Source organism: Eleginops maclovinus, chromosome 4 (assembly GCF_036324505.1).
Source record: "Eleginops maclovinus isolate JMC-PN-2008 ecotype Puerto Natales chromosome 4, JC_Emac_rtc_rv5, whole genome shotgun sequence".
Classification (NCBI taxonomy): domain Eukaryota; kingdom Metazoa; phylum Chordata; class Actinopteri; order Perciformes; family Eleginopidae; genus Eleginops; species Eleginops maclovinus.
The window spans coordinates 35410900-35428708 of record NC_086352.1 but is presented as its reverse complement, the minus strand read 5'-3'; the positions used below and the strand labels follow the sequence as shown (position 1 = coordinate 35428708).

The window sequence follows — 17809 nt, the reverse complement described above, 5'->3', positions numbered from 1 at the left end:
CCTCACAATAGGCTACACGGTTGATTTGGATTTCAGTCACCATGGATAACCTGGACTTTATTAAGTTTTACTTTAACCTTGGGCTCTCATATAATAATATACTGGAGGCTTTGTCAGTGAGGCACAATGTGATTATTAGCATGAAGACTCTGAAGCGCATTTTAAAGAAAAACGGTCTGTTTCGGCGGAGGCATGATACACTAGAAGATGCCGTGCGCTTTATTCGGAGAGGACTCCGAGACTCTGGAGGCCTGCATGGCTACCGAGTTATGCATGCCAGATGTCAAGAGAAGGGCATGTCCATCAGGAAGGAGGATGTCAGGATCATATTGTCCACATTGGATCCGGAGGGAACAGAGCGTAGGAGAAGCAGGAGACTGTCTCGAAGGGCATACTTCGCCAAGGGACCGAATTTTATTTGGCATGTCGATTCTTATGACAAATTGAAACCCTTCGGCATTTGTATCAACGGGGCCATTGACGGGTTTTCTAGGCGAATGCTCTGGTTAAATGCCTACTGCACCAGCAGCGACCCCAAGGTGGTAGGAGGCTACTACCTGGAAACAGCGCAGGAACTTGGAGGGTGTGCTCGTATTGTCAGGACGGACATGGGGACAGAAAACTGCTCTATCCGAGACATGCAACGCCACCTTCGCCGCAACGACACTGATGCCCATGGAGGTGAGCGAAGCTTCATGTATGGAAGAAGCACGAGTAACCAAAGGATCGAGAGCTGGTGGGGCTTTCTCCGCAAAGAATGCGTTGACTTTTGGCTGGGCCACTTTCACCGTCTAAAGGATGAAGGGGATTTCGTTGGCGATTTCTTGGACAAGAACCTCATGCTGTTTTGCTTTCTGGCCTTAATACAGGTAAGTGACTTCCCGAAAGTTTTTCTTACTCTCATTTCGGGGATAGGCCTATCTAATAGGCTATACACCGACATACCCTTTGGGCCCGTGCAGGTGTTACACATAGGCCTACATATGAAGTTCTATTTACTCCACTGGTGACAGGGTATTTAAATTATGTGGTTTATTCTGAAAGAATGAGAGACATATGCGGGTAAGCAGATGCTTTGGCAACTTGAGTCCCAGATATTAAACTCCATACAATACACATGACTAAAAGTATAGGCTAACAAATTATGACTTAGGCTACAGTGCAATTATAACAATATGATCATATACGCCTAATGTAGTAATATAGTAGGCTACTCTAAATCAGTCTTTCTCAAAGAGTGGTCCGTGGACCACTGGTGGTCCGTGAGCGACCCCTATTGGTCCGTGAGTATTTTGGTAAAATGTCACATTTGAAATTAATATATTATAAGTTTAAAGTGTTTCTCAAACTGTCTTAAAATGACTAGTATAGAGTGTAGCATAGATGTAGCGTAGCTACGTAGGTTCGTATCTACGTAGCCTATGTTACGATCTTACGTCATAAATGATTTGCGCGGTCAATTTGAGCTGTCAACTGACAAGATGGATCGATGGCTAAAGACAGGGTCAGTTAAAAGAAAATTAAATGACAAATCTGACGTGACAGTCAAGGTGCATCGTCCTGATGCAGGAGATCCAGCAACTACAAGTGGTTCAGCCGCAGCGACATGTGATTTTGTGTGCGTTACTGAGTCCCAGGAGAGCGGTTCGCCGTCTAACCACCACCCGGCTGAAAGCTGTGAAACTCGGCTTGATCGCGGAAAGTCCAGCGCTAAAGTGAAGAGAAATTATCACAGCGACTACATAAAATTCGGATTTTTCTGGACTGGAGATGGAGAGGATCCCAATCCACACTGTGTTTTGTGCTACGAGTCGTTGGCTAACGAGGCTATGAAACCCGCCAAGCTCAAGCGTCATTTTGAGATCAAACACAAGGATTACATCGGGAAACCTTTAGCATTGTTTGAGAGAACGTGATGAACTTAAAAAACACGTGACGAAGGCGCCCTCACATTTTTTTGCGACGGGGGAAAATGCGAAGGCTACAGAGGCATCATACAGGGTATCCCTTCTCATCGCAAAAACAGGGAAACCTCATTCGATAGGTGAGAATTTAGTCAAACCAGCTGCCAAGGTTATGGCTAATGTATTGTTTGGGGAGAAAGCAAGCGACGAAATTAGCAGGGTCTCCCTCTCCAATGATACTGTCCAGCGGCGAATAACAGCCATGGCCGAAAATGTGAAAGATCAGCTGATCACACGTTTACGCCAAAGCCAGTTTTTCACACTGCAACTGGACGAGTCAACTGATATCGTGAATGAGGCAAATCTGCTGTGTTTTGTAAGGTACATTTATGATGGCGGTGTGCAGGATGAATTTCTGTTTTGTCGTTCCCTGCCGACCAACACCACAGGGGAAGCCATTTTTGACTCAGTCAACGATTTCATCCTGCAGAATAATATCGACTGGACACGATGTGTTGGTATTTGCACAGATGGTGCAACTGCAATGACTGGGAAACACAAGGGACTGGCAGCGCGCGTATGCGCAGTTGCACCTTGCGCCACAGCAACACACTGTTGCATTCACAGAGAACAGCTGGCTGTGAAAAAAATGCCACCATGCCTCAAATCAGTACTGGACGAGTCTGTGAAAATTGTTAATACAATAAAAACCAAAGCACTGAACACACGTCTTTTTAAAGCTCTGTGTGATGAAATGGGAAGTGAACACACAAAACTGCTTTTCCATACTGAAGTTCGCTGGCTGTCACGTGGGAAAGTTCTCACCCGTCTATTTGAACTGCGCGATGAGGTGATGTTATTATTGCATCATACTGTTGAACTGTATGACAGACTGCATGATTTCCAGTGGCTCTCAAAATTGGCATACCTGGCCGATGTCTTAAGTGCACTCAATGCTTTGAACTTAGCGCTGCAGGGAAAAGCCGTCACCGCCTTCAATGTGCAGGACAAAATTAAAGCTGCACGCCTCAAGATGGAATTGTGGTGTGTCCGTCTGGATCGCCAGGAGTTTGACTGTTTTCCGACGCTTGTGGGTTTTCTCCTCGCTGCAGATGAAGAGCTGGACGGCGGCACAGTTGCAGCCTTCAAGGAACATCTGCAAGGCCTTCACTTTCAGCTGGGAAGATATTTCCCAGAACTAGATGCAGGCTATGAGTGGATCAGGAATCCATTTGTGGACCAAACGCACATCGAACACGTCAGTTCCAAGCTCCCATCAAAACAGGTTGACAGCCTTGTGGACATCGCATCTGATGGGACACTGAGGACGACTTTCAGAGAGAAAAGCTTGACGGACTTTTGGGTCCACGTCCAGCCTGAGCACCCAGAGCTGGCTGACGCTGCTCTGAAACGGTTGATGCCGTTTCCAACCACCTACAACTGTGAAGTTGGTTTTTCTACACTTGTTGGTCTGAAAACAAAGCAGCGTAACAGGATCAATGTGGACTGTGATATGAGACTAAAACTCTCCAGTTTGGATCCAGACATTGTTTCACTGATGTCTCAGCAAAAGCAGCACCATTCCTCCCATTAGGTAGCAACAGAGACACACAGTGTATGAGTGAGTAAACAATGCTATTTGTAAATGTAACAGTGTAAATAATTACCTTGTGTCTATTGTTAAATTCTTGTTAAATTTGGACCTGCAACCATAGTTTTACTGTGTTTTATTTTTGAAAATACACAGCAGAAGTTTGTGTGGTACTAAATGCGGTGCATTTTGCGTATCTCTCTGTTCGCTCGGACATAAACTCAGTAATAAATGTAGTCTATGTTTCATATGATGTGTAAAATCTATCAGCATTTACCGTTTAAATTGCATGTGAACAAAATGCTTGTAGAATCCGTAGTTGTATTTGTATTGTTGATTTAATGTGTGAACGAGCGATATAGAGAAGGTCACATAAAGCTGTTATTATTAGGTTGTAATTTGTAATATACTGTTGGAGTAGTAAGCAGGCCTATTGTATTTATTCTAGTTTATATTTAGTTATATTTAGTGTATATTTCTCCTTCGTTCTTTGTATTGAACTGTTGCACCTCAATTTCCCTCGGGATTAATAAAGCTTCTTGAATCTTGAATCTTGTTTTGGGATATTGGGGGAGTTAGGTGGTCCGTGAGTATTTTTTTATTTGTTAAGTGGTCCTTGGTCTGAAAAAGTTTGAGAAACACTGCTCTAAATGATTGGTCTTTATTTATGTGCAAACGACCAATGAGCTACCCGTTGCCCTGGCAACGATAAACTGAACCGCACTCAGCTGCTAGTCAGCTGTGTCACACGTTTTACCATCATGAAGTAGAGTGAAAAACGGTGTAAGATTTCATGTTACTGCCCTGTCCTTGGATTTTTTACATTTCTATGTAATAGTGGAGGCAAGTATTATGCTACCCATTACGTTTTCCCCTTGCTGTAAAGGTAATGGCTACAGTAGGCCTACACTCTCAGTGGTCCTTGGTCTGAAGAAGTTTGTAAACCATTCAGAGTTGCCTAAAATGTGTTTATCCATTTTCACCTCTGCAGGATGACCTGGACTTAACCAAAAATACTTGGAACCACCACCTGATTCGTCCTTCAAAGAATGTGCACGTTCCCCATGGCCGGCCTGATGCCATGTACACCATTCCAGAGTTATATGGCACAGAGGACTATTTGTGCCCTGTGGCAGAGGAAGATCTAGGCAGATGTGAAGAGTACTGCACTCATCGCCATGTTATTGCATGTGACGATGATCTGTTCATCCTCTGTACCAGCATAATGGCAGAAAAAAACTTCCAGGTTCCAGGCGATGCATATATGGCCATTGATCTCTACCTTTCACTGAGATCAGAGCTGATCAGGGTCTTTGATCTTGACAGAGTTCCTTTTGCACATGACACATAGACTGCAGTTACTCACAAAAATATGTAGTCCCATATGTGCAAGCAATGCACAAATTGAAATACATGTACAAATACAATACAATGTGTGTACTCTATTGTTAAACTTCGCAGAGCTGCAAGCATGTTTTCATGCAACAAGAAGGTATGTTCTTTCTTCATCAAATGTTTTATCTTTACTTTTATTATTACGCCAATTACAAATAATTTAAACAGTAGGAACATTGTAGTGCCTGAAATGGGGAATTGATAAAACAGTGTTCCCCATTTCTATTGAACTGAAAGATTATATAGATATCTTAAAGATATTGTATCTGAATGACCTCTTAATTTTACATGACAACATCTTGGCATAAAATGAGTAAATTTGTTCTCCTGCAAAGCTCAAACAAACTGTTTGTGTTTTACTACACAAAATGTATGACAGTACTCTAATCTATGAAGTAACACAGCAGTCATTTTCACACTGTAGCAAGAGTGAAAAATGTTTCCAGTTTATTGAACTCATCTATGGAACAAAGTGCAAACAGCCTTATAAAACCAATACTTTTGGAGGTAACTCATTAACATCTTAATGTATAAACATATATCACAATGCCAGAACAGGAAATAATATTTTCTAAAGAGTAGGTTGACACGGGTTGCTTTAGTGACAAGGGTATGAATCTAAACAAAGGTCTTAAACAGACCTAATTAACATCTTAATATATTAAAATACATGACAGTGCAAAAACAGGAAATCACATTTTCTAAAGAGTAGGTTGACACAGGTTGCTTAGTGACAAAAGAAACAAATAAAACACAAGTCCCTGTCCCACTGTAAACAAATTGCTTGTTCAGCTTACATCAGTCTCTTGTAAATGTTAAAATACAGATCATAAGCTATGAACAAAGCACAAACATTCAGTTATCTGACCTAGATAATATCCATTACCCAAACAGAGCTGATGAGTATGCTATTAAAATCACTGCGCAGCTCTGGATAGTTGTGGTAACATAGAGGTAGTTTTAAAATACTGCTACATGTGTGGGATTGTGGTCGTCTCTGAAATTCTGAGGTCTCAATGAACTCAACTTCAATTTCTTCAATCAAATTGGATCCAGTGCAAAAGCGGAGGAAAAGCTGAAGTTTGCACATATCCACTTCCCCTAGGTATCTCTTCAAGTATCTGGCAACTGTTGTTTGTAGAGGAGACATGTTAAGCGGGAACATCAGAAGCTCCTTCACAGCTTTGGCAGTAGGTGTTTTCTGACGTATGACACCATGCAGAACATCTGGTGGCATAACTGTTGTCAGGTGTTGCAAAATCGGACGCCAACTCTCAATGATAAACAATGGTGCCTGTAGGAGAGCCTTGTGTCCCATTTGTGACAGTAGTGGTATGAAATTCTCTTCGGTTGGCATTTGCAGGCAATCGTGTGCCTCAAGGGCATCAAGTAGGTCATCCGTTTCTACAGAGTTAAAGTCTTCCAAAGCCTTAAGAAGAACCTCTCTTTCGCTATCTGAGACGTACTGTATGAAGGAGTCCTTCATGCTGCTGGTGGTTTTACCGTACAAAGCGGCTTCAAGAAATGGAGTCGCCAGTTTAACTGGAAAGTAGCGTGCCAACCTCCACCCGACTACTAAAATTCTTGCAACTACCTGCCATTCCTCAAGCTGGTAATCATGCCTAATAAATGGGACTTTAACGTCCCCTCCCAAGGTGCATCTTTCATAAAAGTCTGACCAAAACTCTGTCAAGCAATCTCTTCTAACACCACCACCCTCTCCTTCCTCCAGTGCTCCATTTGGAAGGCGCATCTTGATGGAGACATCCATATTTAAAATATCTGGGTGTTTGAAGGCTTGGATTAAATCAATGAGACAATGCCCCCTCCTAATAGTCAATGTAACTGATTCATTTGTTGTTTCCCCATCCATGTGATCTGGAAGATAGATAGATGGATAGATAGATAGAGACATGGATAGTCAGAGAGAGGGAGAGGGAGAGAGAGATATATAGCTTTATTGTCCATACTACACTTGTTTTTGCAGTCAGTACGCCTCACAAGCAGACGCACACAAGACTTAACATCAGCACCCCCTTTCCACCAGTTCCCCCCACCCTCATGCACATACCAATCCCTCTAGCGCACAGCTTTTGGCACCCCTGGTAAAGACGACTAAGAAGTGGAAATAAAAAAATAAACATTAAGGAATAGTCTCAAATTAATCTGGAGAAAACACAATGCTAAACACATTATTCGATATGCCATATGTATTGGCCAGACAATAATGTTCAATAAATGCATGTGTATTAAATGTATTACATGCCTTCAAGAAAGTGTGTTCACTTCAGGGACAGGGCATGGCTGGCTATTTTAAAAAACATCATGTGTTCTCTAACTTGATGGCATGCCAAATCAGAAGGCTAATACTTACATCAGCAAAGTGAGGTTGGCAATGAAGAAAATGCAGAGGTGCCAATAACTGTGGCACATGTGTTTTGGGTACAAAGATATTTATTTCTTTAACTGTCCTTTATCAAAATGCATTTGGTTCTCTTCAAGGTATAATTTTTCTTTAGGCGATATGATTAAGGTTAATTACTAGTAAATGAATGTGATGAAAACGTCTGTTGCATGTGTGTTTAGTAAACTTTACCAGAGGTGCCAATAATTGTGGGGGGGCGGGGCACTGTACATACACATACAGTATAACCACATACAAGAGGGTCAAGCTGTTGTTAACCTGGTATCGATGGTGGATAAACAAGCTCTGGAATGAGTTGAGCGTTACCGAATCCATGAGACACCTGGTTTCCTTGATCTGGGGGGGTATTTGATATCACCGCACTCTCCTGCAAGAGGAACATTTTCATAGCTTGGAAAGGTTAATTACTGAACCACATACCTAAATAGCTTACTCTTCTATTTGTATGCATCAAAGTCAGAATTACACCACTGAGCTACAAATAGTTCAACAGAACAATTGTGTGCTGATAGGGTAGTACCTCTGATAGCACCTGAAACACCCACAATAAGAGAGATAACTACCTCAAAAGCCTGATGTGCTGTGCTACGCAACATTGAGAACCAAACATGTTGTTCATTTACTAACCAAAACACCTCAGAACTTACCCCCATGATTGGAAGTGTTGTATCATTTTCATAGGAAATATCTTGTCCACTCAAATCATCTTGCAAGATGAAAACTTCATTTTCATAGGGGTCCAGTAAGATTGCAGGGACTTCAAGATGGTAAGGAATGGTAGCGACCTGGTAGGAGGGCATGGCTGGGGCCTGGAAAGATATGGCTGGTAATCCTTCTGTGTCTCCAATGGAATGCCTAACTGGACTTAGATCATAATGCAATTGCCCTGGGCTTGAGCAACATATGCCTACATCTGGTGTGGAGGACTGTGGAGGGCTTTCAGCTTCATCCTCATTGTCTGCCTCAGGTTTATGCACAGGACTTGGACCTTTGACCTAAAATAACACACTACTTTAGTTCAGTTTCATTTGACCAGACACCCATCCCAATCAACCCATATTCCATCAACAATGTGGTAAAATATTCTAACACACAAAGACTGCAAACACATTTTCCATTGCCAACAAATCTAACAAAGTATATCACAATTCACATAACCTCATCTACTTGTCAGACATGTTGTCAGACAAGCTGATTAACATCAATCATTAAACTAGGTGTTTCATACCTGTTCATGGATCTCAGTGTCTGAAACGTCAGAGTCTGGAACCGAATGTACAGTTGGTTTTGTACACAGGTAAAGTCTAAGCATTTTCAGTTTTGACTGCTCATAAAGGTCAGCGATAGTAGTAGTCATGTCCACAGACTGTTTCTTGAAATCACATATCTCATATGTAAAGTCCTCGACCGATCCTTTAGGTGACTTGCCTTCTGGGAAGAACAGATTCTTTGCAGTCTCCATGATCTGTTTCACCATGGTACTTTTCTCCACTGCCAGATGCCTTGTACCTCCACCATTCTTAGACCTAACCTGATGAATGTCATGATTATGATAATGTTGCCAACCTAATTCAATTCTCCGTTTGCTTCTTGAGGCATTTGTGTTCCTGTGTCTTGCCATCAGGTCATAATTTCGCTCTGAGGAAGATTCAGCAAAAGATCTTTTTCTCTTTCCCTCTGCAATATTTTGGCGGAGCCTGTGTATAACTTGGGTTGTCCGCCTATCCGTTTCCTTTATGTGACAAAATGACCGGACTGCCAAGCGGCTGCCATAAGAAGGGATATATTTGGCCATCTCTGCGTCTGTCATAACATTTAAGACAGCTCTGTCAATCTGCAATGACAAACAAAAAGTTAACAACCATTACCCCCCACCCCCAAGAAGATGTAGGTGCATGGTCTAGTTTAACCTGTGCAGTTGTAATGAAGATAGGCCTACAGTAATATGATTTAACATGATTAACAAAAGCCCCTACTAAGCAAAATAGTTTTAAAACTACATCATCAGCAATGTCCAGAATGTTGAGATCTGTGAAATTATCAACATGCCAACCTCATCCATTTTCATTCTCTGCAGGTTGTCCTCACAGACATTCCTTGACATTAGAAAAGCCTCCAGCTCCTGGTCCATGTCTAGACAAGATGAAACACAGAATGAAGTACTGTACATGCATGGCTGGTTTAAAAAAAAAGGTTGACGAGAACTTCAAAAGTTACACAGGCTCAACAATTAGCCTATGCATGTTTAAGTAAGTAGCCTATATAGGCCTACTCGTTTGATCCCGTGAGGGACATTTGGTCTCTGCATTCCTAATGTTAGAAATAAAACTTCCCTTGCATCGCAAGTTACACATTGTTTCATGTAGTTGGTAGGCATAGGCTATCTGGCTCTGGTTGAGCCTGGAGGCAGGCTTCTCAACAATGGAATCAACTGTAAACAAGCTGTCCATGCTATCGCTGTTATAGGGCCAACGAAAGTCGTACAACAAACTGAACAAGTCGGCTTCTTTTCAAACGGAACCGCTTGTTTCCTTTGCGTGCTATAATGACTGTTGCCTACAGTGGCAACCTGGTGATAAGCGGGATAACAGCCTTCGAGGTGTACAGTTATACGGAATTAATGGACTCGGTCGGAGGCTTCGCGTCGGGGAGTTATTTGCCCCTCGCCCTCGTCCATTAATTCAGTATAACAGGACACCTCGGCAGCCGTTATCCCTTACTTAACATTACCCTGTTAATGGCTAATCACTGCTCACTCTAACGTCAAACACTGCTCATGGGGAAACATGCGGAACTTGCAACTTTTGACTTACGCTTAACTTAAGCAAATGTCTATCTGCAACACACACAAAACGAGGTCAAAACACCACTGTAACAATTTAAATTAAACATAGGAACAAACTTACCTGTTTGTGTCCGGCCAGCCTACACCAGCATGAATCCAGGTAGCCTAGACGCTGACAGCGCTGCATCAATGGGAACTGAAATGTACCGCCCAATTTGAAAAGGCAAAGCAACGGGGAAAAAATGATCACAAAAAGGTATTGCGAGGGAACGCAAAAAGTTTTGCGAGGGAACGCAAAAAGTATTGCGAGGGAACGCAAAAAGTATTGCGAGGGAACGCAAAAACTATTGCGAGGGAACGCAAAACTATTGCGAGGGAACGCAATACCATTGCGAGGGAACGGAAAACTATTGCGAGGGAACGCAAAACTATTGCGAGGGAACGCAATAAAAATATTTACCAACATGACCCTTCGCGGGCTCCGTACATATGGAATTTTAAATGTGTGGGTTTTTTTGCGCATATGTATCCATGTTCAAATAGGGTTAACGACACACAAGTTCAAGGCCAATCGTTACACAGAGTTTTCGACACAGAAGTGCTTTAGCCAATCAGAATGCAGATCCTGCAGTACAGGAGGCGGGTTCTACTGCACTCGCGATGTGACAGGGAAGGGAGAGATCTGCTTCTGAACGGCGAAAAATAAAATTTTTGATGCAATTATTGAGACTTGTACATATATTTACAATAATTTAAATCATTTTACACCTGGCTCCGTGCAAAAAGCGGTGCCGGTGATCACCGGGTCGCAGCCTTAACTGTATCACCCTCTGCTGAGTCACTGTAAACTAACGTGGTCTTATACCCACACAACAGCCAGATGCACATGCACACTTTATTGTTCGTTTATCGCCTTATACCGATTGTATCCGGAGGGCTGGTTTATTTTGTGACACGCCGGTTCTTGTCTGCTCCTCTAGTGGATCAGTGAGCTCCTAGTTCGCTCCCAATGTTGCAAGGGAAACGAGACGACTCGGGGATTAATTTAAGGGTTATAAATGTAACGTTACATTATTTTCCAAGACATCAGATAACCACATGCGTTCTATTAAAAACAGGCACATCAGTGTTTATTTCCATCCCATCTATGACGGGGCTTGTACCACTCATACTGGATTACGTTAAATATGACTTCTAATTTAAATTTAAAGTTTACGTCCTGGAATGTTAGAGGCTTGGTTAGACTGGTTAAAGCGAAGCAAGTAATAAGTAGGCTTAAGCAACTAAAATCATCAGTAGTGTATATTCAGGAAACCCACTTGCTGTCAGATGAAGTCATAAAGATAAAAAGGAGATGGCCAGGGCAAGTAATTTCAGCTTCTTACGTAGCCGTGGGGTGATGATCCTTATTCACAGATCTGTCCCCTTCAAGGTAGACAATATAATTCGTGATATAGGGGGTAGATATTTGATTGTTCAGGGTACATTGCTAGACGAAAAGATACATATGATTAACGTATACGCACCAAACGATAACCCCAAATTCTTTGAAAATTTATTTTTGATAATTGCCTCACTCCCAGGGAGGGTTCTCATGGCAGGTGACTTTAACTGCACTTTAGATCCCAAATTGGACCGCTCTTCTGGAGTAGACTCCTCTCACACACAGAGTAGGAAGAAGCTGTTGCAATATGTAAATGATCTAAACCTGTGTGATCCTTGGAGAAGTTTAAACCCTGATAAATTAGAATGTTCCTGTTTTTCTACCTCTATTAAATCTTACTCCCGCATAGATTATTTTTTAGTATCAAGCTCTATGCTCTTCTCTGTGGTAGATTGTAATTATAATAGTATACTGCTGTCAGACCACTCTCCTACTTCACTTATATACAACGTCCCGAGGTTGGTTAAGTCCACTTCTAGATGGAGATTTCATCCAAGATGGCTTTCTGATTCAAACTTCCTGCTTTTTTTAAAAGCTCAAATTGAGATTTATTTTAACACAAATACAAATGAGACCTCTGCTATTGTCAGATGGGAGGCCTTTAAAGCGTACATCAGAGGTATGATCATATCCTATACCAGCTCAAAAACAAACAAACTTAAACTGGAAATGAATGAACTTGACCGTAGAATCAGACAGTTGGAAGGAGAGGCTTTCTTGGATGACTCCATAAAGATAAAACAAGAATTGATGTCTCTTAAAGCCCAGTATGAAAAAATGTCTATAACAAAAGCAGAAAACAGTCTAATCCGTCTGAAACAGAGTTACTATGAACAAGGTGAAAAATCTGGGAGATTGTTGGCTTGGCGTATTAAGAAATTGGATGCAGATAGGGCAATTAATGCGATCCAAACCCAAAGTGGGACAATATCAGCAGACCCCCAGGAGATCAATAAAACCTTTGCCTCTTTTTACAAAACACTGTATACATCTGAAACTCCTGAAAACTTAGGAAAACAGAATGATTTCCTGGATAAACTTTGTATTCCTACTATAGCCGATGATTCTAAAGCACATTTGGACGAAAAATTAACTCTTTCAGAAATCTCCAATGCTATTATCAATATGAGGGGAGGTAAAGCCGCGGGTCCTGATGGACTCCCAATAAGATATTCAAAGATAAACTACTGGGACCTCTTTTGGCCATGTATGAAGAGGCCTTTCAACAAGGTTGTCTCCCAGAATCCCTGAGGAGTGCACTAATAATACTTATTTTGAAACCTAATAAATCTCCCACCAATTGTACATCATTTCGGCCTATTTCTCTGCTTAATACAGATACTAAAATTATCGCTAAAGTCATGGCTAGAAGATTAGAGCTGGTGCTTCCAACTGTGATCAATCCAGATCAGCACGGTTTTGTGAAAAATCGCCAGGCCTTCCATAACGTAAGAAGAGTGTTGAATTTAATACATGTGAGGGAGGGAACTCACACAGCCATTCTATCTCTGGATGCTGAGAAGGCTTTTGACAAGGTGGAGTGGAGTTACTTACTTGATGTGCTTTCTCGATTTGGGTTTGGCAACTACTTCCGAAAATGGATTGAAATACATTAGTGTTGAGAGTTGTGCCCCCTCCCCTTACCAAGACCACACAGTTCTATTGTGTAGCCTCTTAATTTTGCTCTCAAAGTGCACCAGAAGCATGCAATTAACTTTAAAATGTTTTTAAAAATCTGCACAGAAACAGCACACAGAAAGGGTGAGCGCAAAAGAGAAAGGGCAAGAGAGAAGTGGGCGGACATACATCCACGATGTGTATGATGTGGCTCTTTGCATTAACACAGTCAAATAATTGTCTCTTCGGCCACCCCTGCCCTAAGGGTTTGTTAGTTATCTGTTGTTTTTCTCTTGTGGTGTTGCTGATGTAAGTGTTTTTGATATTTGTATGGATGTTTCTCATTAGTTAATAGTGATTGGTAATGAATGTTGACAGGGAAGCTTTTATTTTAGTACAGGTCAAGCGCAGTTTATTTATGTTCCGGTGTCTACATGTGCTTTTGTTGTATCTATAGCGCGCTTCTGACGCGGTCACGCGCTTCACCTATTCGCAACGAAAGGAGACACACAATGAATGGACCCGTAACGAGACAAAAGCTCTTACGGTGGTCTTTGTTTACTTGTTTGCCAGAATGCACGTTGTAATAAAAAAAAATGTAAACTTCACCAGCAGCCAAGAATTCATTAATTAATTGCCATCACGAATTATGGGAATCCGTTACAAGCGTAGTGAATCATGACACATACTATAAGCGTATAAACATTAGTTTAATGTTATGTTTGACTCGTAAACGACCACAGCATGAGTTAGCTCTGTGCAGTTTGTTCGTGCCAGGTTAGTAAATAACGTTAGCTACTAGCGGCTGGCTAGCTGTGTTCTGCAGCCGTAAGCCAGCTACCATTCCAGCCAACATTAGATGCTAACTAACGTTAACTAAACACAATTGTCTAGCCGCTAGTAGCTAGCCAACGTTAACGTTAGCTACTAACCAAGCACGAACAAACTGCACGAAGAGCTGAAAAGATAGTTAGCTAGCACCACCGAAGTGCACAGAGCTCAAGCTGCACAACACACTACACACTGTTGGAAACGTTCGTTTATTTGAAGCCCAGGAGTCGGTTTAAAATAAAGAAAGCAAAACTCCCTTAAAAGTTATAAAAGGAGTGTTTAATAAAAGGATGCAGTAGTAGGTTTTACAAAAGTTTCACAGCTGTAGCTAAATAGCCCGGGACACGCGTCCACAGGCCACTGACTGAGTGGAGCTCATCAGTAGTTACTGTCTGGCGGTCCGGAACAAAAGAGAGCCCGATTTCACAATCCAAACATGATTTATAGAACCACCCCTTTCCGACCATACAATAAACAACTTCAAAATCAGACGCGCCCCGCTCTCGTGCTCTCATTGGTTGGTAGCGGGGGGGGGGGGCTGGATCCTCCTCTATAGGCTGACGTCGTCGGGGGCGGGTCCTCTTATGACGTCACCGTCGCCATCTTGTTAGCGAAGTCCTGGAGCTGTCATCTACGATAGTCTATTATGCAATTCTTAGGTGGTTTATCAGTTATTAAACAGGCAACTGTATCATTGCAGCATCAATGAGTGAGAGGTAGAGGCGGTGTGTTTAGTATGTAACTCCACTGGTCCTTCTCCCTCTACTCATATATACAAAACAATATTAGCTTTATGCTATCTGAGGCTAAAAACAACATCCTGTAATACTACCGGAAATGGACAAATATGATCCGTCCAGAAACAGTGAATTATCTTTTAAAGTTCCGCTCTAATATATTGATTATTTCTAACAACACACATACAATTAATTTAACCAACGTTAGTACTGTAAGTATTGTAAGAGACAATGGGATGCCTCCGCCTCCGATGCTCCGACATTGCTGTTGTGCTGGTGTGGTATGCAAACTCCATTTGGCAAAGACCGCAAATAACGATGCCTTTACGTTTGGGACTAAATTTGAAGTATTCCCATGTCTTCAATGATTTAGGGCGAGCTGTTTTTTTGGGGCTTTTTGCAGGGCTTTGTTGGGCATCCTGTGAGGAGGTTGGAGTTTCAGTCTCCATTCTGCAGTGCGAACTGTGGCAATGTTTTGTTTGGATCACCCATGTGTGTGCGGCGACACGTCGACGTCATCGACTACAACAGGCCTACTTTTATGGCAAGCCCTTATAACATTTAATAGCTTCATTTGACTATCCGGAATTAACATTGTAGATATCAACAACGTCTTTCTGACTAGTAGTAATTACATTTTGGATACTTGGAATTGTCATTCAAGATATCTGTAACGTAATTGTGACTAGTCTAAACTACAGATAGAGATATCTGTAATGACGTCACTGAAACCGACATTCAACTCGTCCCACATCTTAAATGACAATTGCAGATATCTGTAATTCAGTTTTGACTAGGCAGATTGAAAATTAAAGATATCTCAAATGTTATTATGACTAGCTTTCCGAGAACCAGCACCTTATCGTGGTGGAGAGGTTTGTGTGCCCCGATGAACCTGGGGGCTGTGTTGTCTGGAACCTTGTGTTCCTGGTAGGGTCTCCCATGGCAAATTGGTCTCAGGTAAGGGGCCAGACTAAGATTGGTTCAAAAATACCTCATGAATAAAACACCTGGAAGCGAGGATACCCGGCCCAGAGGAAGCCCGGGGTTCCCTTCTGAAGCCAGGCCCAGAAGGATGACTCATCAGCGAGCGTCTGGTGGCCGGGCTTGCCACGGAGCCCGGCCGGGCACAGCCCGAAAAAGCAACGTGGGCAACACCTCCGCTTCTCCGTCCCGCGGGCCCACCACCTACGGGAAACAACGATGGGGTCGGGTGCGCTGCCAGAAGGGTAGCAGTGAAAGCAGAGGGTCCCGACGGACCAGACTCAGGCGACAGGAGCTGGCTTTGGGGACGTGGAATGTCACATCTCTGGGGGAAAAGGAGCCGGAGCTTGTGCGGGAGGTGGAGTGTTACCAGTTGGATCTGGCGGGGCTCACCTCTACGCACAGTGTCGGCTCTGGAACCTTACTTCTGGATAGGGGTTGGACTCTATTCTTCTCCGGAGTTGCCCAAGGTGTGAGGCGCCGAGCGGGTGTGGGGATACTCACAAGCCCCCGGTTGAGTGCTGCTTTGTTGGAGTTTACCCCAGTGGACGAGAGGGTCGCCTCCCTACGCCTGCGGATCATGGGGGGGAAAACTCTGACTGTTGTGTGTGCTTATGCACCAAACAGCAGTTCAGAGTTTTCAGCCTTCTTGGAGACCCTGAAAGAAGTCCTGTATGGGGCTCCTGAAGGGGACTCCTTATTCTTGCTGGGAGACTTCAACGCACACGTGGGCAATGATGGAGACACTTGGAGGGGCGTGATTGGGAGGAACGGCCCCCCTGATCTGAAACGGAGTGGTGGTTTGTTACTGGACTTCTGTGCTAGTCATGGATTGGCCATAACAAACACCATGTTTGAACATAAGGATGCTCATAAGTGTACGTGGTACCAAAGCACCCTAGGCAGAAGGTCCATGATCGATTTTGTTATCGTATCATTGGACCAGAGGCAGCATGGTTTGGACACTCGGGTGAAGAGAGGGGCGGTGTTGTCAACTGATCACCATCTGGTGGTGAGTTGGGTCGAGTGGCGGGGGAAGCCTCTGGACAGACCTGGTAAGCCCAAACGTGTAGTGCGGGTGAACTGGGAACGTCTGGAGGAGTCCCAAGTCCAGGAGGCCTTCAACTCACACCTCCGGCGGAGCTTTTCAGGCATCCCTGTGGAGGCTGGGGACATTGAACCAGAGTGGGCGGTGTTCAAAGCCTCTATTGCCGAAGCTGCGGCGGGGAGCTCTGGTCTTAAGGTCTTAGGTGCCTCAAGGGGCTGTAACCCTCGAACCTCCTGGTGGACACTGGTGGTCAGGGAAGCCGTCCGACTGAAGAAGGAGGCCTTCCGGGATATGTTATCCCTGGGTACTCCTGACGCAAGTTGCAAAGTATCGACAGGCCTGAAGGGCAGCAGCCTCAGCCGTGGCCGAGGCAAAGCAGCGGGTGTGGGAGAAGTTTGGAGAAGCCATGGAGAAGGACTTTCGGTCGGCACCAAAGTTGTTCTGGAAAACTATCCGACACCTCAGGAGGGGGAAGCAGGGAACCATCCAAGCTGTGAACAGTAAGGATGGGACGCTGTTGACCTCAACTGATAGTGTGTTAGGACGGTGGAAGGAACACTTTGAGGAACTCCTGAATCCGACAACTCCGCACTTTATGTTAGAGGCGGAGCTGGAGTATGAAGGGGGATCAATTCCAATCTCACGGGGGGGAAGTCACTGAGGTAGTTAAACAGCTCCACAGTGGCAAAGTCCCGGGGGTGGATGAGATCCACCCAGAAATGCTGAAGGCTCTGGGTGTTGAGGGACTGTCATGGTTGACACGTCTCATCAACATTGCGTGGAAGTCGGAAACAGTACCGAAGGAGTGGCAGACCGGGGTGGTGGTTCCTCTTTTTAAAAAGGGGGACCAGAGGGTGTGTGCCAATTACAGAGGCACCACATTACTCAGCCTCCCCTGAAAGTTTACTCTAAGGTGCTGGAAAGGAGGGTCCGGCCGATTGTCGAACCTCAGATTGAAGAGGAACAATGCGGTTTTCGTCCTGGTCGTGGAACGACGGACCAGCTTTTCACTCTCGCAAGGATCCTGGAGGGGTGCTTTGTGGATTTG

General features: G+C 43.6%; 1 pseudogene; it reads left to right on the top strand.

The window, feature by feature from the left end:
* Nucleotides 1-497: 497 nt before the first annotated feature.
* On the top strand, nt 498-4502 carry LOC134863101 (zinc finger BED domain-containing protein 5-like; annotated as a pseudogene).
* Nucleotides 4503-17809: the final 13307 nt, after the last annotated feature.